Source organism: Protopterus annectens, chromosome 15.part0 (assembly GCF_019279795.1).
Source record: "Protopterus annectens isolate FY-2018-M chromosome 15.part0, PAN1.0, whole genome shotgun sequence".
In the NCBI taxonomy this organism is placed as follows: Eukaryota; Metazoa; Chordata; order Ceratodontiformes; family Protopteridae; genus Protopterus; species Protopterus annectens.
In genome coordinates, this window is record NC_056749.1 from 808,418,002 (window position 1) to 808,440,882 (window position 22,881).

The following is a 22,881-nucleotide window of genomic DNA, read 5'->3' on the forward strand; positions in this document are numbered from 1 at the left end:
GAGGATGTATCAAGGGAGGGGTGCAACATTCTCCCATGTAGGTGAGTACTGGGTCCAATATGTTTGATTCTCAGGTTGGAGGGTGCACTATTTTGTCCAGGGTGTTTATGTTGATAAAGTCCAGGAAACATTGTGCCTGTGAGTTAGATGCAGAGTATAACTACTGTTAAATATTTTTGGAACATTCTTTTATTTGTCTTCGTATAATATCATGGGTTATTATTAATCTATAATGCAAAAATATCTACTATACATTAAACTCTCAGTTAACTGGATCCCGAGCAACCAACACTCTTGAGCAACCACCAAAAAAAAAAAAAAAAAAAAATCGAAGCAATACAGTATGTTATGAACAATTCAATTTTCATGTGTTGCACTTTCTGACACCCCCCCCCATTCAGACTTTTAATTACTGTATTTCAATATTAAAATAAAATCAATACAGTGTTTATGGTATGGTATAGCATAGTATAAGGTACAATATTAGACAGGCCTATTTTTAATAGTAACTCTCAAGCAACCAGAAACTACAGTTATCCAGCATCTACCAATCCTCATGGGTGCTGGTTAACTGAGAGTTTAATTTATGTACTTACCACTGTTCTTTTGAAGTGTCGCATACCATTCTTCTTTTTTATGCTTTTATGCTTTTTTAACAGATATATTTATCATGATACCCCTTCAGAATTTATAGTTGGATTTCATACCTTTTACAGCCCTGTAACAAGGAAAATATTTATTTGCCATAGTAAACTAATCTACTGAAATGGACTGAATAACACCATCTGTTCTGGCAAAAGCACCTTGGTGAAGGTGCATGTACAATATGCATGACTTCTTCAGATTGTTCCCTATAGCTAGAGACAATGTTCTCAATGATGGTGTATTTAGAATGTGCAGGGCTTCCTCAGATTGTTCATCATAGGTGGAGACAATGTACTCAATCTACGTGTGTTTATAATGTGCAGGAGTTCCTCTTATTGTTCATCATAGGTGGAGGCAATGTACTCAATGAAGGTGTGTTTATAATGTGCAGGACTTCCTCTTATTGTTCATCATAGGTGGAGACAATATACTCAATGAAGGTGTGTTGAGAATGCAGAGAACTTCCTCAGATTGTTCTTCAAAGCTGGAGACAATGTACTTAATAAGCTCAGCAGTTTGTCATTCGTCCAACCTCAGTAAGGCTGACATAGGTAATGTGCCCCACTTCTGCAACTTCATAGGTTAATAGGAGATTACTAGGCTAACTGCATAAGAACCAATAGAAGCCTAACCAATACAGCCTGATCAACCTCATGTTACCCAATATATGGCTCATAGGGGCAAGAAGATGGCATGGATCTGTGCCTTTGCTATGAATATCTTACAGATTGCACTTGTCCATGAAGGACATAGACACTACCCCAGTTATGAATTTGCGATTCCATATCCATTGATCCAAACTGTGTTTGAAGAAAGCCAGGGAAGAAGGGCTCTGCTTAATGTAAATAGAAAGCCTGTTCCAAAGAAGAGGCAATCTTTGAGACATGCATCTGTCTCTCCGGTATGTTTGTTTCAGTCTCTAACTAAGTTTAGATCTCTAGATTGGGTGACCCTTGTGCTATTTGACTTGCGGATGTGTTGCACCATCAGGGCTGTATATGTGAGTGCCTTGTAGGTCAGGCATAAGTCATCCCTTAATAGCTGGTAGAAGACAGAGTAAAGGGACAGGGCTTTTAGTCTATCAACATGTTGTTTACATCCTGTATTTCTTTGTGAGAAACCTCTGAGGTTGCTCTGGCTGCTGTAAGTGGCTATTCAAATTTTGGCCAAATGGTGCATTGTACTCAATTATTGGTCTAATGAGGGCTGAATACAGTGGGACTATAATTTCCCTTGGATCTGGATGCCATACCTTTACTTATAAGTTGTGCCACAAAGAAGAACATCCTTACCACTGTAGACAAATGGCGGTCAAAGTTCAGGCTACTATCTGTGTGTGTGTACCTAGATCTCTCACCTATGAGTCTACTCATAGGGTTATGCTACTGATATTGTAATTTGCAGGGGCATTTGACTTCCCAAATGGTATGATGATGCATTTTTTCACTTTTAGTTTTAAGCTATGTTTCTGGAACCAATCATTTGTCTGATCTAGACCCTCCTGAAGGATATCTGCATTATTGGGGGATTCGGGGATTGTTCCCACTTTGCAGTTGCAATCAGACTTGGTCATCCAGAGGCCTTTCACATTAGTCTTGACTTCAGAAAAATATATTCTGAACAGGAGTGGTTCCAGCAGTGAGAACTGTGGCATATCACTAGTAACTGGCCTCCTGCTGGATCTGGAGTCACAAACGTTAACCACCTATCTCCTGTTCATGAGCCAATTGGCTATCCATCTGCTGACATAGGGATTTATGCCCAGTTTGTGAGTTTATTTATAATACCTGAGTGGATAATTGTGTCAAATGCCTTAGTCTGGTTGAGGTAGGCAGCATGTACTGTTTTACCCTCAACCATGGCCTTAGTGACGGTCTCAAAAAAATCCCCCAGATTCAATAAGCATGGCTTGCTGCTGACAAAGCCAAAGTTGGTTGGGTCCAGTGTTTGGAGGTTTTCAATGTCATTATTTATGAGGCCCCTGATTTTTCTTTCCATGGCCTTACATATAAGACTAGTCAAACTTATAGGTCTGTAATTTCCAAGGTCAGTAGATGGGCACCCTTTATGCAGAGGGATGACTGTTACTGTCATCCACTGTATATATTCAAAGCCAGTCTGGAGACTGTGGTAAAGAGATCCTAATTGGCTTGATAAGTCCTGATTTAAGCTGTTTAAGAGTCAGCCTAGTATATCACCAGGCCCCACTGAAGCCTTGTTTTTAGCTTTAGAGATGGCAGTGGCAACCTGTACTTTGGTGATAACTGGTGATTGAGTGATGGAGGGTATTGCTTGGGGGAGAAGTGGGGGTAACGGGGAAGTAAAATTTGATCTGAATTTGTTGGTCAGTAGATTTCCTATATCTTCTGTGTGAGGACATGTGATGTCATCTACAACTAATTCTACACATTGTTGAGTGTTGCCCCTAAGATTGCAGCTATAATCTGTTATTTGTTTAGATCTCTTTGGCACCATATGAAAGCCACTCCCCATAGACTCACCAGACATCTTTCACACGCAGGTTTTTGCTTCAATAATTTCCACAGCCTCTGCTTTCTTGACTACGATGTATGTATCAGTCTAATCCCTTCTGCAGCCCTGCATTTCAGTCCGTCTTGGCTTATCTTCTTTGCTTTCTTCAACAATGATGTCCACCACAAGGTCCTGGGGTTGTCATTATGTATAATCCAACTGATTGTCACACCATCTTGTCATAATGTGCCAAACACTCATTAATTGATCAGACTGTTAAAATTCCCCTGGTTCTGTGGATCAAGATCTTTTGTATTAGACAGCTGACCTCATCTTATGAAATGACATGTGCCACATTTTCTCAAGAAACATCATTCAATGTGCTGATATCCTTGGCCTTTCCACTAGCTATCTTGCCTACATGACCAAATAGATGTTTTTAATTTCTGTCTTTTGGGTTTCTAATACCATGATGGGAATGGACCCCATTCCTAAGTCAATGTACAATTAAAGATCATGAAATTAGTATTGTTTCATTCTTTGATGTTAGCCAAAAGTGCTCTTTGCAGCACCCGCAATGTGCCCAGAAATTACTCCTGCAGTTCATATGGAGTTACATGAACTGGTAACATATCTAAATACGATCGTAAATTCTTTTTTATAAGACTAGTTGCTCCTACTATTATTGGAACTGTCTGGGTATCTTTCTTCCACATGGCTCTCGTTTCTTCCTGCAGATCAAGGTATTTTATGAATTTGTGTCTCTCTGTAAGCAAGACACTGTATTCACTAGGTGTGGTGATTTCAATTATCAATGCTACTTTTGTCTTCTTTTCTTGGACCACTATATCCAGTTTTCTAGCATCTATCTTTTGAACAGTTGGCATTGGATGATCCCATATGAAATAAACTTCATCATTTTCTATGATTATTTGTGGGTCGTGTTTCCAGTGTTTTTCAACCACTTCGATACCATAATGTTTTCACAATCTCCAATGTAACAGTCTTGCCGCATTATTATGCCTTTCAGTATACAGTCCCTCTGCCATCAGTGTATCACAACCAGCAACAAGGTGTGTGACTGTTTCCAATTCAGTTTTACAAAACCTACATATGTCTGTTTCTCCCACATGTTCAATGGACTTTGTAAACCAGTGTGCATGTAGCCCACTATCTTGGTCTGCCAATTTTACCTTTCATTTCTTGATGTGAATTCACCTCTCCTTAACCATTCCTGCGTTCGTTCTTGATCAACATGAGGCTCTTCCAGAAGTTTTCTATACTTGCAACTATATTTATGTTTTTTCCACATTTCTTGTCCTCTCATCTGGTCTTTCACCTTATATTCTTTCTTTTGTTTTTTAGCACATTCAGTTGCTGCCTGTTTTTTTTTTTTTATCCACGGTGGTGGTGCTGCGGTAGCGTTGTCGCCTCACAGTAAGACGCTGTCTGGTTCGATTCTCAGCTAGAGCATCTTCTGCGTGGAGACATGTGTGAATGGGCGTACCTTTGTCGAAGGTTGTGCGTCAGGGCTGGCAACTCGGCATGTAAAAATCAACTGCCAATCATTAGCGGACCGGAGTTTCACTGTGGCGACCCCTAACTGGTTAAAGCTGAAAGACACATTCATCAGTTGCTGCCTGTTTTTTATCTAGCTCTGGTTTGACTTCCATTCCTGCTTGACGTCGATATGCTTCTGCTAAATTCAGCAGAGACATCATCTTAGATTTACTCTCCTCATGTTTCAAAACTTTCACTAGATTTGGATTTTGTGAGGTTAGTAGATATGTGTGGAGTCCCACAATTGCAGAACTATACATGTAATCAATTTCAAGGGGGCCCATTCCGCCTTCAGAACAGGGAATATATAATCTTGGTATACACTGATTTTTATAAATCATTTGGTGAGCATGAAAGCATCCTTCTTGTTTTAATATCCAGTCTATCCAACACTTTCTGGGGCCAGTCAGTCATTCCAAAACTATAAGTTAGGACAGGAAGAGCAAATTAATTTATAGCTTGGATCTTGTTCCTAGATGTCAATGCTGTTTTCAGGTTTAATTTAAGTCTTCTAAAGTACTCCTTACTGAGTTTTATTCACATTTGTTCATGTTTTAGTTCTGATCCTTCATCAGTTACCAAGTATTTATACACTCCCTCTTGCTCAAGTTCTTTTATATCACATTCTTGTCCCAAACTGATTTTTTTTTGGTGCTGCAGTTTTCCTTTTTTTAAGGTTGTGTTTGCACATTTATCAAGACCAAATGACATTCCAATATCATTTGAAAAAGTTGTGACAACCAGCAGCTGTGCTTTCAGTTCCTCATCTGATGAGCTATACAATTTTAAATCATCAACAAAGAGAAGATAAGAAGTCTTTAGGCTTTGTTGTTTTCTAGGAGCCAGACTGTAGCCATGGCCTAAGCTGTTAAGTAAGCAGCTTAATGGATTAATGGCAAGGCAGAATAGCAACGGTGACAAAGAATCACCCTGGAATATCCCAAATAGACCATCAGTAGGTAATCATATGATAGTTCAGTACCTCTCCTGACCAAAGTGCCATGACATATGGTCTGATGACATGACTAAAGAAAGGTGGTCACTGACATTTAGACCAAGGTCCTGGTGCTGAATACACTAACGAACACATTTGAACTTGAACGTAGTATTTATTATGTATGACCTTTGGTTAACAGAGAAGACTTATAAAAAAATCATTACTCAGTGAATTACATATTCAAGATTAAATGAACGTGCAGACCATTGGCAATGAATGCCATAAGATATATTCATCAAGATGGAACTGTCAAAGTAAATCTTAGACAAAAAGGGATGTATTTTTTTCACTTTGGGAGGGGGCAGGACATAAACATAAGCAATATTCTATAATATACTGCAGAAAATGTAGTCTTTATAGTCTTTATGAAACACTATTACTTTCCATTTTGGACTTTAACACACAATAGCATGCAGGCACAGACAGGTTCCTATTAGATGACTGAAGACGCATTCTATCGAATGTGTCTTGGTTGAACTTGAAAAGACGAAAAGGCAAAATGACGAAGCGGCATATAAGTGAATTATTTTCCCGGGAAAAAAATCTCTTGGCCGCATCCATTGCTTTGCCATTTCCGTCACTGTAATGAGATCTTGGGTTGGTATATTTAAGTAGGGGGGGGTGTAGGTGGCACAGCCCCCCATGTTGGGGGGTGTGGGGGGCAAAGCTCCCCACTTTATGCTATGTTTTAAGTTTTTTTTTTTTGGAACAGCAATTTTTTTTCCTTGGAAAAAAATCGCTGTTCTAAGCATTCAAGTTTGTAAGCTTTCGCTTACATGGGGTCGATAAATCATTGTTTACTTTTCTAAGCATTCAATGATTTAATATAGACCCGGCACAGGCTCTACTATATAATTAAATGATTTTCATGAATCACTGGGCTGGATACAATAAAGCCTACATGATCCGCTAAGATCGTGTGCACATTGCGCCATGATGTGCACATAATAGCAAACTGTTTTTGATTCAGTAAGTGGCTCTACACAATGTTTAGATCCATGCAACTATGGTAAACACTGTGGCATGCTAATTACAGCATAAGCAGCTAAAATGTATGCTAATTAACTGATCCAAGATGGAGGAGCTATTCAACAATCTATAAAGCAACAGTGTAGACTCAGTGCTGATTTTCCCTGTGAACTTCAAAACCTATTGGAATACAGCCACAGAAAAAACTCTACATAGAAAGAATGTTAGGGTTGTTGCTTTAATTCATGTGTATGTGCAACAAGCTGATGTCTATGCTGCTGCTGCTGCTGATAGACCAAGGCCGAGAAAGAGAATAGTTTTCAGACCTTATTTAACTTATCACAGTCTGCATGATGTGGAAATTGTAGAGCGCTACAGGGTGGATAAAAACACAGTACAGGAACTCTGTAACCTGTTTCATCCTCAACTCAGACTAAGGGCAAACTGAGGGGAACCAATACCAGTGTTAATACAGGTATGTGTAGCACTTAGAATTTTAGCTACAGGAACCTTTCTGAGACCAACAGGGGACATCCTGGTGGTGTCACAAGCATCAACATCGAGGATCGTCCATCAATTCCTCAATGCTATGCTCCAAGGGCCACAAATATGCAAGAGGTCTAGCCTATAACACACTACCCTGAAGTACTGAGTGCCATAGATTTTATACATATAGAAATCAAAGCACCACCTGGGGAACAGGGAAGGGTCTACATAAATAGAAAGGGCTTCCACTCCATTAACTGCCAAGTTGTGTGTAATGCTAAAGGAATCATTTTGAATGTGTGTGCTGGCAATGCGGCTAGTTACTATGACTCACATATCTGGCAAAACTCCCAACTGTATCAGATCTTTACAAGGGATATCCCACTAGATCATTTACTGTGGGATGCAGGTTATGCAGTGGAACTGTGGCTGATGATGCCCATCAGAAATGCACGCTCACCAACTGAAGAAAGCTGCAGTGAGGTACACTCTCAAACAAGAAATATCACAGAGCATGGGCCTGGGCTGCTGAAGTCATGGTTCCAGTGCCTAGATACATCTGGGAGAGTCCTGAAGTACAATCCCTGTACATGTACTGAAATCCTCACCATCTGAGGCATGCTTCACAACATCATCCTGAAAAAAAAACTTCAGCAGGATCTACAAGGGGAAGGGGTACACACCCCACCACCACTGGCAAGGTCACCATGGCCACACATAGGTGAGGAGTCAGAGGAGAAGCCAGCAGCTTCTATGGGTTTAGCCAGACATAAGCGGGCTCAATATGCTCTTGCATTGCCTAAGAGGCAATGCATAACACACTCACTCATCACCTAAGGGGCTACATACTTCATCCTGTGCACATACATATAGTAACATTGATGTCAGGCAAAACTCACAATCTTCACCTATCCATGCAATGGCTGTGAACTCCTAGCATCAGGCAGACTCAGCCCTGAATGAAAACTGTAGCAACTGCCGGATTTACAAGTGTTGAACCTGGAATATTCAAAAAAAATGTGTAATAATACAAATGAATGGTATATCCTTGCATACTGTTTCTTGGTAATGTAAGTAAAAGGTGGTTGGCTGATTTTTACAGCAATGATTTCAACATGTGACAGCAGTGACTTATGTGAATGCATGTGTCCTCTATCAAGTAATAGGCTCAGGCATCAAAGATTCACACATCAATATGTCTCAAAATTACTGATAGTCACAGAATGTCCTCAGTTTGGCTTCATATTTTTGTACTGGCAAACCATTAAAGAAGGAAGTTAGAAATTAATGACACACATTTCAGTTTCAGACTTCATATCCATCATCAAAATCTTAAAAATAGTGATGCAAAACCTGTCTGTTTCTATCACCTTTGTAAGACCAAAATATTTAAAAAGTCTCCCTATTGTTCAGCCTTTGTCCCACTTTTATTTATGGCTTGATCTAGCTTTGTTGCTGTAAGAGTGTGGGAGGCATGTACACATTACAAAAACCTGTAAGAAAGCAATACAGTTATCAAAACAACAACACAAACACAAGTCAGCTATGCACCCTGAGCATTAGACACAAAACTTATGTATCCCTGAATCCAAAAGATAGAAAACAAGAATATGGCATAGTTATCAACATTTGTACAGGGTGTTGTGGGAGGGCAGAAAGCCTAGGCTGTCACCAAATATAAGTGAGTGCATGTGAGTGAGAAAGAAAAACAGGCAGATAGTTGGATAAAGTATCAAATGGCCATTGAGAAAGAATGATCTTTAAGCCTCACGACTGAACCACGTAATTGTTGTGTGCATGTCTGTATGGGCACTCTAGGTGAAATTGGTGTGTGAGTTTCTGTGAGAACACAGCCAAGCTCAGTGCTAGGTCTACATCTTGGTTTGTCAGACAGGTGTGAGCCGTGCATGGTAGAGGTGGCCACAGCCAAGCTCAGTGCTAGCTCTACATCTTGGTATGTCGGACAGGTGTGAGCCGTGCATGGTAGAGGTGGCAGTTCATTGTTGTCATACCTGACCATGAGAACTGGCTCTGCCAGGAGTTGTACTGGTATGAATGTGACTGATGTCTGCTGTATGATCTCTCCTCATGAATACGACCAGGACCTTGACCCCTTGGCCTGCCATGTCTGGGTATGGACACCTCAACCACTGATAGAGCAGTGGAAGTAGTGCCACTACAGGGGCATAGTCAAGTTGGCTAACATCAGATGATGTGGTTGACCTAAGCCGATGTGGATGCCTTCCACCTCCCAGGATACATTCCATCCCGGACACTACCTGTTCCAACATGTAACTCATCCAATTCATTGAATCAGCAACATGGTGGAGACAGTCATGCATGTCATCCTGTGTCACATCTACAACACTAAACATTTTCTCAGAGGCCCTATTGAAATGTACTTGCACCTACATGACGGCCCTGAACATATATCAAGTGGCACAGAAAGAAACACCTGGAGCAGGTGGAGAATGGACAGCAGGCCTCCTCCAAGCACCCCTAACAAACCTCCTGCATGGCACCTTGCCCACACTTTGGCTACTGTCTGATTCAACAGGCACTGAAGCTGCAGTAACCACACTACCCTGATAGAGTGCCTCAACCTCCACCTGTCCAATATCTGAGGGCTTAATGGAATGGGTTTACATAGGCCTACTGGCTGTGTCTGATGGAATTACATGGGATGGCTCAATGTCAACCTCAGTGTCAGAGTCAACCTCTGCACCCCATCACTGTGCCTCTGTTTACCCACTATCATCATCAGAGTCTGCCCATACTCTGACATCAGGTGGTAAGAGTCCTACACTTCCACTGTCAGGATTACCTGTGATAATAAGCAATAAACACAGGAAAGAAATTAATAGCTACACTACGATAGTTCAATGTATGCTAACAAATGAACACTGTTGCCACTATCACACATGGTACAGCAATACACACACAATCCTGACACCCACATCAGACATAAGGATAAAATAAATATTTCTGTGAACTGCTCATCAGTACTGACATAAAAATGTTTGGCTTACCATGTGCTTCAAAACTTGCTAGGGAGGATGGTCCTGGAAGAAGTTAAGTAAAATGTAAGAACACCACCATCACAATAACAGTAACACTGGGTGAAAAACCTTTGGGCCTTTATATGTCCATTAACAAAACATTTAACAGAAACTTGGATGATACGTCCACCCCAAGCCCATGTGTAATGAACCAGAATGTGCTGTTAACTGTATCAATCTATAACTCTTAAGTATTACTGTCAATATTTTACTATACAAGCAGTATTTAACAATTGAGATAGGTAAACCTACCTGAAAGTCCTCCTGGGACATAACTGTCCTCCCTGAAACAGCAGCACTAACAATCACATGCTTTGTGCACTTTCCACTGAGCTCTCTGGATCCTTGACAGTGGACAGGAACTCTTCATTTTGTGTCAATGGTGGCTCTGTAGCAGCTCCCCCAGTAGCCATCTGCCACAGGCCACTGCAGCTGCTCTCCTCCAGGCTGATGAAATCATGTCAGTAGCCCTATGATGCACCTGGTCATATGTCCTGCTGCATCCCCCAAAAGCATTTACATCATTCACTATCAAACTGCTGCCAAATTTGCATTTTTCCAGACATATCCCCACATCCTCTCTCAAGCAGAAAAATACCATGTCACCTAAATGTTTGAACAATTACATCATTCTCAGGGTCACTGAAAGGGGGCTTGTGGGGTTTGGGACACTTGGGTGGCATAGTCCTAGGTGTCATAAAACACAAAAGAAGGACAATACACATAAATATCACATAAACATAAGTCCTGCTTAGATATAACAAATATGTAGTTTTTCAATATTGCCCCCTGGAGAAATAAAAATCTTTCAAGATATTCAAATATAAAAAAGGATTTATATGGTTGTAACATATCACAGTCACACACCACAAGGCAAGGTGTGAGCCAAAACAAGGGGTGTAACAATAGCAAAGCAAACCTCTGTACAAACAATTTTGTTTGTGCCAACACAGACATGGAACTTGGCTCCTCCACCCCCAAAACAACAGGTACATGACATTTTGGTACCAAGCAAAAGAATAAAATGTGAGTGAATTGTTGTAAGTGCTATCTAAGAAACTGTCCCAAAAACACGTGTGCATGTTTACCACAGAACATTCATTCTTATGCAATTGCCAGTCACCTCTACCTTTGGCCAGCACTCCCCTAGAGGTGTCTATGGGCCATCCTAGTAGGCTAACACCCCTGTGTCATCGGCAATATAGGACATTTACATTTCACTGAAATAACATGGAGTGTAAAGAGAAACAGCTGTAACACTAACATTTGTGATGAAAGTTAATAAGGCTGTGCATCTGAGAAAGTAAAATGCCCCGACAAAAATGTCTATGCCATCAGTAAACTTCTAAGTAGTCCATGCAGATAAAAGCGTTTGTTAATGCATATATAAAAATATTTTTCTAAGTGACTTGTCAGCATATCCAGTATACACCTTAATTTTTTACAATTTTTATTTATTTTTATTTATTTACATATTTTAAGTGGGTAGTATCCGGCTGGGTTGAAAAAAGCCCATTTTCAGCGGAGACCCAGGGAGAAAAACTCCACAATAAAATGGTACAAGCAGCAAACTTAGCTTAAGTAGTACATTGCTAACAATATGTAAATGAGCTTAAAAATATTCTAGCAAAATATAATAACAGAATAGAATATAAACATGCATGTTTCAGGCATACAGGAATACTATTTTTTTACAATATATATGAGGTACATAAGTCATGTATCTTTACAAGGTGAGTCACTTCTGAAAGACCAAAATTGGTCAGGCAGTTTTACAAGTTAGGTCATCTGAAGGAACAAAGACCAATAAAGATAAGACAGATAGTAGGATAGCCCTATGTGGGATGAGCACTATTTGGGCTAACGTGTGAGATGAGTGGGAAAAAATAGAAAGAATATTAGTTGGGTGCGATACAGGGGCCTAGCCAATTATCATTTAAATAGTCTTTCAGGGTAGTTTTAGATGTGGACAGGTTGGAGTTTTTAGTTATCTGTTGAGGAAGGGTGTTCCAGTCTTTGACTATTTTATGGGACTCGAGGGAGTCTCCATGATAGTTGTGAGACTGGGTTATTTTTAACATTAGTTTGTTGGATGACCTGAGGAGTCTACAGTTTGTGTTTGGCTGGACTAGGTTTGAAGGTTTGATAGACCTGGGCAGTTGGTAGGGTTGAATATGATTTTATGGGTGAGCAAAAGTTGTTTTAGCAATAATACGTTGGGAAGTTCTAGCCAGCTGAGCTGCCAGAGAGCAGTGCAGTGATGTATTCCGTGGGGTTGGTTGGTGACAAACTTAGCTATTCTGTTATAGCAGGAGTCTAGTTTATTTAGGTCAGTTTTTGATAGGTTAGTAAAGACCTCAGAGGATGGTGGATAGCAAGTGGGATCATGCAGTGGCCAGCCTAGCTTGTTGTGTAAGGTAATGTTTTACCCTGTATAGAGCGCCTAGTTTAGAGTGGATTTTTTTGATGGTCAGATAGATGTGTTTATCAAATTTTAGTGAGTCATCTATGGTTATCCTTAGCAACTTGGTCTGATTGGTGGGTAGGATTTTTGTACCATTTTTCGATAGTATAGAGAGGGATTGTGTACTGGGTTTGGAAGATTTATTAGAGAAAATTATGAGCTTGGTCTTTTTTGGATTTAGGAGAGTTGGTGGCTGGTGAGGTACTTTTTAATGTCTTGGAATGATGATTGCATTTTGTGTTGGATTTCTTGTGGGGAGTGGGCTGAGCAGATAAGGGAGGAGTCATTTGCATATTGGATGATGGTGGCATGTTAAGTGGCAGTATATAGGTTGTTGGTAAATATTATGAGGAGGAGGGGCCCAAGTATGGATCCTTGTGGTACCCCCATGGTGACTGGTAATAGTGGGGAGAGGCTGTTTGTCCATTTAGTGGCCTGTCGACAGTCAGATAGATAACTGTGAAACCATGTTAGGGGTGCGGTATTGAGATTGTAAGTGGCAAGTTTGCTGAGGAGTAGCTGATGGGACACTGTCAAAAGCTTTTGACATATCTAAGAAAATGGCTGAAACTAGTTGTCCTTCATTTCTGAGTTGGTGAATGGTCTCTGTAAAGGTTATGTGGGCTGAGTTATTTATTTATTTTATTTATTTATTTTTATTTAACATATTTTAAATGGGAAAGTCCAACTTGGAACAAAGCCAATTTTCAGCAGAGGCCCGGGGAGAAAAGCTCAGGATGCATTTCTTTCTAATGTGGGAGGAAACCTGAATTAGTACTGTGTTTAGGCCTGAAGCCATGCTGGGTGCTGGAGAGTAGGTTGTTGGTAGTGAGGTGATTCATGAGTTGCTGGTGGATACATTTCTCTAGAATTTTGCCAAGGGGGGAATAGAATGGTGATGGGAAGGTAGTTTGTCGTCTCCAGATGGGTTGCCCTTATGAAGTGGTATGATATGAGAGATTTTCCATAATTTGGCAAAGTACTGTGTGGAGCGGTTTATTAATAATGATATGGGGTAGGCGATGGGTGGGGCAGCTAACTTTAGGTATTTATTTAGAAGTTGGTCTGCGGCTAAGCAGCAGGATTTTAGTTTACTTAAGAGTTTTTTTATGTAGGAAGTTAGAATGGGAATAAAGGAGAAGGAGTTTGTATCATTAGAGGTAGGGGAGGGGACAGTCAGTGATGGGATTGTTTTGTTGTCTAGGAGAGAAATGATAGAGTTGATGAAGTGGAAATTGAATTGTTAGGCTAAGGCCACAGAGGAGGTAGTAGTGAGGGGAGTAGGGTAGGGGTAGGGGTTTTACCGGGATTAAGGAAGTGGTTGGTATTCTGCCAGAATTTTTGTGGATTGTGCTGGTATTTTTGCTGGCAGGTAAGAAAATAGGTTCTTTTATCCTTGATGTTTTTCTTAGCATGGTTTCTAATTTGTTTGTAAAGGGTAAGATCATTGTTATTTTTGGTCATATGATATAGTGACCAGGCCTTATCGCTTTGTTTCATTAGTTGTTTTGTTTCTTTAGAAAGCCATGGTAGCTGTTTGTTTTTTTGGCGAATTTTTCTGAGGGGGGCAAGATTATTTAATATTTCAAGGAATTTGTTATTGAAGTATTCTACAGCAATGTCAGTTGCAGTTTTTTTAATGGGGACCAATTGCAGTTTTGTAGTAGTAAATTGAAGATGTCAGAGGAGAAATATTTTTGCTGTGGGTGTATTTGTACGAGATGCTGGTTTGGATATATGTTTTCTTCCTAACTAGAAATGTAGGGGCATGGTCACTTAGCATGACTAGTAGACAGCCTGCCTGGTACCCATGGTTTGGTTTGTTGGTTAAAATGCGGTCTAGAAGTGATTTTTTTATTGGAGTGCTTGTTGATGTGGGTGGGGTACTTAATAATTTGGGTGAAGCTGTATATGTTTATAAATGAGGTAGGGGAGTCAGAGGAGCAGGAGATCCAGTCTAGGTTGAAATTACCTAGAATGATGGTTTCTTGGGCTACAGAAAAATATGACCAGGATAGGAGGGATTCTATGTTGTGCAGGTTATTGCCTGGTGGTAGTTACATGGCTATGATGTTAATGGATTTATGAGGATTAATTTGGAGGTGAGTGATAAGGAGTTTAGCATGAAAGATGTCTGGTGGGGAACAGTTTAGTTTTTCTAGAGTAAGTGATTCTTTAAACATACTTGTTACACCCCCACCACATTTGTTTATCTTGTCCTGTCTTATAATATTGTAACAATCTGTAGTAATTTCAGAGTCTCTGATGTGGGGCTTAACCATGTTTCAGTTATGACTGCAATGTCTGGGGTGTAGGAGGCAAGGGTGGCATGGAATTCAGGTAATTTGTTTTCAAGGCTTCTGAGATTAAAGCATGTAATGAAAAGGTCAGAGTTACTGGTAATAGGTAAAGATGTATAGGTAGTGGTGTCTTTGGGATTTTGGGTGGATGTGGAGAAACAGGAGCTTGGGGGTAATGGGTAGGTTACACAGGAGGTACAGATGGGTGCAGCACTGAGATGGATATTTGACTGGAGTTTTATCTTTGTTAGAGAGTACAAAATTAGGTGCTTCAGTTTGGTTATAAGTTGGTTATACCTGTAGAAGGACAACTGAGTGTTGGTGTGTTGTATATGTCTTGAAGGAAGGACATTAATATTAAATCTAGGGTATGTCTTGCTGATGATATAATGATAAGGTTTGCATGAGAGGTGTGTTGAGGTGTATGTGAGGGTTGAGGATGGGTGCTTGATGAGTTTGAAGTTATGGGGGTTGGTAGCATAGTAAGCAAGGAGAAGGATGCCTGATAATAGAGTGTGGTAGAGCAAGTTGTTTTGGCCTTTCATTCTGATTGGAGAGTGGGTGAGGAAAGAGGCAGTGAGGTATAGGAAAGTACAGTGTAGTATGGTATTGTGAGAGGTTGAGTCTAGGTGGGGTTAGTGGTGAGGGAGTTGTGTTTAACAGTTGAAGTTAGAGGGGCATGGCTAGCCGAGGTGGGAGGAAAGTGGATTGGAGAATTGTACAGGGGGTGTGGTTGGCTTAGGTATAAAGGAAATGAGATAGGGGGTTGTGGGAATGGGGGTAGGGTAGGGGAGCGTAGTGGGCTGGCCTCGGGTAGGAGTGAGTCAGACAAAAAACAATCAATCAGTCCACAGACTGGTTGTATGTATGTCTGTTTGGAGAAAAGATACCTTGCCTTTCTGTTAGTTTTTGTTTTCTTTTGAATATATGCAGGACCTTACAGAACAACAGTAGTATCTTTATTGCCTACAATGTGCTGTTTAGCCATTTCAGAAACCTTGTGCTGTGTATTTGTACTTATGCTAACTTTAGTGTGTTTGGCTTAGCTGGGAGTCAGGAACAACTACTAAAAGGGTATGTGATTTTATATTAAGGATTTTTGTAATTAAAGTTTACAAGAAATGCTAGCTAGTGAATTGGGGGGGGGGGTTGCAGCTGCCATCCTGGCCTACAGTTAACAAAGTACACTACGTATTTATACAGGGTAAGTTATAATAACCTTGTACTGTTGGTATGCTCTTCATGACTTTAAGTCATGTGTCAGTGACTGCACAGACATCTTCCAAGAGCTCAAATTAGTATCTCTAAGTATAGTCTAGGGAGGTATGTTACAGGTCATGTACTCCCACATGGACTACGATTGAGTCATATCATAGGAAGTGACTAAGCTAATGGCCCTGGGCCCTTACAAGCTTACCCAAGTTCTACCCTTATTTCCACGATCAATGCCAATTAACCCAGTCCACGAGGGACACAGGTGGAACCCTCAGGGTGATTTTACTGTTACACATCCAATCGTCCACATTGTGTTTGAAGAGGGCCAGTGAGATGTTCTGTTTGACATGAAGTGGGAGTCCATTCCAAAGGTGTAGTAACTTTGGGGAGACAAATCTGACCCTCTGACATGTTCTGCTACTGTCACATACCAGGTTAAGGCCCTTAGAGTGAATAACCTATGTACCATTTGATTTGCGGATATGCAGCATTTCAAATAAAGCATGGTGAAAGATTGCCTTTTATGCAAAGCATAGATCCCCTATGAGTAGTCTGTATGAAACAGAATAAAGTGACAGTGATTTCAGATGACCCACACAGGACAGATGCTGAAGACCTTGAATTATCCTTGTGAGGAACCTTTGTGGTCTCTGCAGTTGCTGCAGGGGCTTGGAAAGGTACATACCAAAAGGGATTTTGTATTCTTTTATTGGCCTGATGAGGGGAGAGTACAGAGAGGTTATAACTCCTTTTATTTTCTGGATGCAATGGCCTTTTTATGAGATGAACAATATAGAATGCCTTTCTTTCCACTGTGGAGACACGGTGAGCAAAGGTAAGGTTACTGTCAGCCTGTGTGCTCAGGTCTGTCATCAGTGAGTGCATACTTAGGGTTTTGCTACTGATGTGCTAGTTGCTAGGAACACTACACATACTGAGAGGGATAATAATGCATTTTTTTGCATTGAGGTTAAGGTCATGACTTTGGCATTAATCATTTGTGTGTGCAAAACCCTCCTGTAGGATGTTGACATTGTTTGGAGATTCTATGACCACTCCCAATTTGCAGTCATCAGCAAACTTGTCAGCAACAGATCTTTAGCTTTAGCTTGTACTTTAGAGAACTAGGTTCCAAACAGTAGAGGTGCCAGGACATATCCCTGGGGAACACCACTGGTTACAGTCTGCTGTTGGAGGTAGATTGCCCTATTTTGACTATATGGGTTCTATCAGTGAGCCAGTTATTGACACATCAAGTGATATAAGGGTTGATACCTAGCTGGGTTTGTTAATGATGCCTGAGTGGGGGGTAATTTCAAACACATTGGCTAAGTCTAGGTAGGCTGTACGTACAGGTTCCCATCATCCAAGGCCTTGGTGACTGTCTCAAAGAAGTCCACAATGTTTCACAGGCATAAACTCCCTTTGACAAATCCAAATTATGTAGGGGCAATTGTTTGGAGCTTGCCTATATCTTTGATGATAAGGTAAGGTCTATGATGATATGCTCCATGGCCCTACAGGTAAGGTTAGTCAGGCTAATAGGTCTATAGTTCTCAGGGTCAATGGAAGCATCACCTTACTGCAGGTGAATAATGGTAACCATTTTTCATTCATATGGGTGCTTAGCCTATGACTGAAAAGAGTACCCAATGTTGTTGCTAATTCTAGTTGAAGTCCATGTAGGATGCAGGCTAGGCTAGGATGCTATCAGGTCACATAGATGTTGTGTTTTTGGCTTTAGAGAGGGCGTTTATGACTTCCTCTGTAGAGATACAAGGTAGGGGACAGGTGGTAGTTATGTCAATGGGTACATGTGGCGGGGACAAGAGAGTGAGGTTTTCACAGAACCTGTCAGGTAAAAGGTTAGCTATGTCCACAGGCTCACTATATGTGGTATCATTAACTATCAGTTTGGCACAAATCTGGGCCTGTCCATTTAGGTAATGCATGCAACTAAAAAATGCCTTATGGTTGTCCTCAGTTGAAGAATCTAATTTAGATTCATAGTTTGCCTTTGAAGACCTCACAATAAGTCTTATTGGCTTGTTTAAGCTGAGGAGGGAGTGTTTCTGGTTTAGGGCTTCCTCCTTCTTTCTCTTAGACAGAAATTTCATCCTCTTATTGTAAAGCCTGTTAGTGGCAATTGTGCACCAGGCAGGTTTGCTCTTCTTTGTGGAGCTTGTTTTGGTCCTATCAGGTATGGCTGAGTCAATGCAGTTAAACAGCTGTTTGTATAAAGCATAGGTGTAGAACTTGGCATAGTTGCTAGTTCCATCTGAGGGGGGAAGTGCAGTATAGCTATTTATACCATCCTGTGAGAGATAACAATGTGCTTTGGAGAAGTGTTTTAGTTTCTTTGCTTTTGGGGGGGCAGTGTGATAGTTACTTCGAATAAGACTGATTTGTGGTCAGATATCACTAGGGAAGACCACACAGTGGGGATGCTGAAGTGCCCCCCATATTGGCAAGCTCCAGATCCAGGATGCTGGCACTCCTTGTAGGAGTGTCAACCAGCAGGTCCAGTGCATTGGAGCTAATGAAGTCAAGGAAACCGGGAATGCGAGTTACAGCACAAGTAATTTACCCTGTCAATGGATGGTTAGTTAGATTTGCCCACAGCCAGGGTGTTTAGATGTATCTTGATAGACTCAAGTTGATACAAATAGGGTGAGTGAGTGTCCTGATTCACAGACAAGGTCCTGTAGCTGGCAATAACTTGAACAGGTGTCTTAACAACAGTTAATTGCACCTGAAGTATCTCCAGGGAATCCTACTGTTTAACCAATCTGGAGGTGTATCTGTAATGAATATCAATACACCTCCTCCTTTAGTTTTCACGCCTTCAGTTTGTGGTTTGAATGTGTGGAAGGAGGTATAGCCTGATATGGTTGGGGTGCTCTCCACAGCCATGAATCAGGTCTCCATCCCTGCACAATTGTGTAAGTCTTCCAAGGTGAGGACTGCTTCCAGTAAGTGCAGTTTCATGTTAAGACACCTAGCATTTGGCAGCATAACCTTGAGGTTTTTATATGGGATTTTCACATCTGAAATTTTGTCTTTGAGACACCAGAAAAAAAGGGCACTATGGGGGTGGCAATAGCCTTGGCCAGTAGCCACAATCCCAGGGGTGACAGATGAAGACCATCTCTGGCAAAGCATTAAGGTCTGCCAGTTATGTCATCCCAGGCTGACCAATACTGTATCCCCTTCAAATGACACCAGAAACTAAGGTAATTATTGAGGTCAATCATTTTCTGTTTGCATTGAGGCATCATCCTAGGTGAAGGTGAAATGCTGCTTAAGGCTTGGGACATACCTGCCTGAGACACATAGTGCGAGAGTTCAGTCATGTCTCTCTTCATATAGTCCAATGAAGTATTTCTCAAGTCAATCACACCAACATGGAATATGACTGAGTCACAACAGTACCTGCTTTTGGGATATGTGAGTGCATGTGAGATATGGCAGATCCTGGCACCTGAAAGACAGTTGACTGTGACTTTCTCTTTATCCAGCCTGGTCAGAGGGACATCTGTGTGTCTCACAATGGAATTGCCTATGACTAATATGTTTCTTTTAGTGTTTTGCCTTAAGGGCTTGACAGGTGAGACATTGGTTTGAGAAGTATTATGCGTGTTGTGTTCTGCAGTAGACATATTATGTGTAGCTTGCTTATGTTTGTGTTTGTGAGGTCCCTGATGCTTATGTATGTTTCTTGTGAGGACCTCTGCATATGTAGGTATGTGTGATGTGGGTTTGTGTGAAGTGGGAGGTGAGGTGCACAGGGTGACAACCTGCTCATTGTCATATATACTGACTGGTGTATGGAACTTGGCATTGGAGTAAGCTCCGTCATGCTTTCCCAGGAGAAACGTCACTCAAAGTATCTGAATCTGTACAGAGCAATGCCAAACACTGGAGGAGAAACTGATACGTATACCCTGAAAAGTTAAGGCTGGAGCATTTGGCAGTTATTCTGAAGGTATACACAAATCAAGCAGTGCTTACTGAAAACAAAGAATTACCCTGTGAAGTATGCTGAAGAGGGGAGTGACATGAATGGCTACTGCCTGCCTACTACTTCTGCTGGTCTCACCATCACTACACTCTGCTGCTGGTCTCACCATCACTACACTCTGCTGCTGGCCTCACCATCACTACACTCTGCTGCTGGTCTCACCATCACTACACTCTGCTGCTGTCCTCACCATCACTACACTCTGCTGCTGGTCTCACCATCACTATACTCTGCTGCTGGTCTCACCATCACTACACTCTGCTGCTGGTCTCACCATCACTACACTCTGCTGCTGGTCTCACCATCACTACACTCTGCTGCTGGTCTCACCATCACTACACTCTGCTGCTGGCATCACCATCACTACACTCTGCTGCTGGTCTCAACATCACTACACTCTGCTGCTGGCCTCACCATCACTACACTCTGCTGCTGGCCTCACCATCACTACACTCTGCTGCTGGTCTCACCATCACTACACTCTGCTTCTGGTCTCACCATCACTACACTCTGCTGCTGGTCTCACCATCACTACACTCTGCTGCTGGCATCACCATCACTTCACTCTGCTAGGATACAGTGCTCCTTTTCTTTTCATTTTACCAGAAGCTAAATGTTAGCATCACATCCACAATAAGAAACACGCTACAGCCTGTTTATTGATCCTCACATTTGTCCCAGATGATGCAAGGGCCTGTAGGCTTGTAGCCTTTTCCAAGTAGATGTCTTAAATAACAAACAGACTGATTGGTTCAGTTTTGCATGTATTATGCCTTGAGTTTGGGTCTATATTCATAGGTTCATAGGTTCATATGTTCATACTAGGCTATCTGCCCTAGGGCATTTATAAGCCTAGCCAGAGTGTGTTTGGCTTTCGCCACCCATTTTAAATTAATTTTGCTATGCCCTTTTTCGAGGTTAGTATACTGTGCCTCTGTCTAACAGTGACACAGAAGTGATACCCGGGGTAAACCTATGATCTCCCATCCACTCATCAAGATTCCTCTTGAAGAGAGTCAATGAGGGACTCTGCCTAACCTGGACTGGGATTTAATTCCAGAGTGAAGGGAGCCTCTGGGTTATGAATCTGTCCCTCCAGCATGTCCTATTTATTTCAGTGCTGAGGTTCAAGTCTCGAGCACGTAGCTTGATGGGATTTGGATTTTCTGAGGTGCAGCATGTCCATTAATTCCGGGTTGGACATGGCTTTATACGTCAGGCACAGATCGCCTCTGAACAGGCGGTATGCCACTGAGAAGAGCTGGAGTTTCTTTAACCGGGCAGCATATGGCATCTGTTTGAGCCCTTTGATCCTCTTGGTGAGGTACTTTTGGGGTCTTTCCAGTTGCTGCAGGTGTCTGGTAAGGTACATCCCAAAAGGGACATTGTACTCAATTATGGGCCTGATGAGGGATGAGTAAAGAGGCACGATGACCTCCCCTGATCTAGATGTGAATCCCTTCATGATTAGGTGGGCTATATAAAATGTTTTTCTAACCACTTTGGCCACGTGGTTGTCAAATGAGAGATTGCTATCAACTTGGGTCCCCAGGTCTCTAATTACTTCTTCTGTACTTAATGGATTACCACCTATGTGGTAATTTGTGGGCACTTTGTTTTGCCAAAGGGGATGACTATACACTTTTTGGCATTTAGCTTGAGGCCATGGCTCTGGCACCAGTTGTCTGTTTCTATGAGGCCCTTTTGGAGGATGCTTGTGTCAGCTGAAGAGTCGATTATGGCGCCCAGTTTGCAGTCATCTGCGAACTTGGTCAGCCACAGTCCTTCCGTGTTGGCCTGTACCTCCGAGAAATATATACCGAACAAGAGAGGTCCCAGGACTGAGCCTTGTGGGATGCCACTTGTAACTGGTTTGGAGTCTGACATGGCTCCAGCACTTCTAACCATGTGGGTTCTGTTCTTGACCCAGTTTGCAACCCATCTAGTGACATACGGGTTTATATTTAAGCTGTTGAGCTTATCTATAATGCCCGAGTGGGGTATTGTATCGAAGGCTTTTGCGAGGTCCGGGTAGGCTGTGTGGACCACCTTCCCCTCGTCAATGGCCTTGGTGACTGTTTCAAAGAAATCAACCAGGTTTAAGAGGCAGGATCTGCCCTTAACAAAGCCGAACTGGGTAGGATCCAGTGTCTGTAGGTCCCCAATATCTTTATTTATGAGGTCCATGATGATCCTTTCCATAGCTTTGCAGACCAAGCTAGTCAGGCTTATGGGGCGATAGTTTCCAGGATCTGTTGAGGCACCACCTTTATGGAGAGGGACCACTGTTGCTGTACGCCACTCTTTGGACACATATCCTGTAGTAAGGCTGAGATTGAACAGTAGTTTTATGTTTGGGTTTAGCTCTTCTTGGAGTTCATGTAGGACGCAGCCTGGGACACCGTCTGGTCCCATTGATGCTGTGTTTTTTGCTTTGGAGAGGGCGGCTCTTACCTGAGCATCTGAGATGTCAGGGGGGCAGCACTCTGCTGGGATAGATATTTGCCCTTTTGGTGGGGAGGGGGGGAGAAGTTTGCACTGAAGCTGTCAGCTAGGATGTTGGCAATGTCTGTGGGTTCGGTGTATTTTTTATCATTTTGGACTAATTCTGAGCATATCTGGGAATTACCACCCAGGTTCCTAACATAACTAAAGAAAGCCTTGTGATTATCCTTAGTGTCCTGTGCAATTTT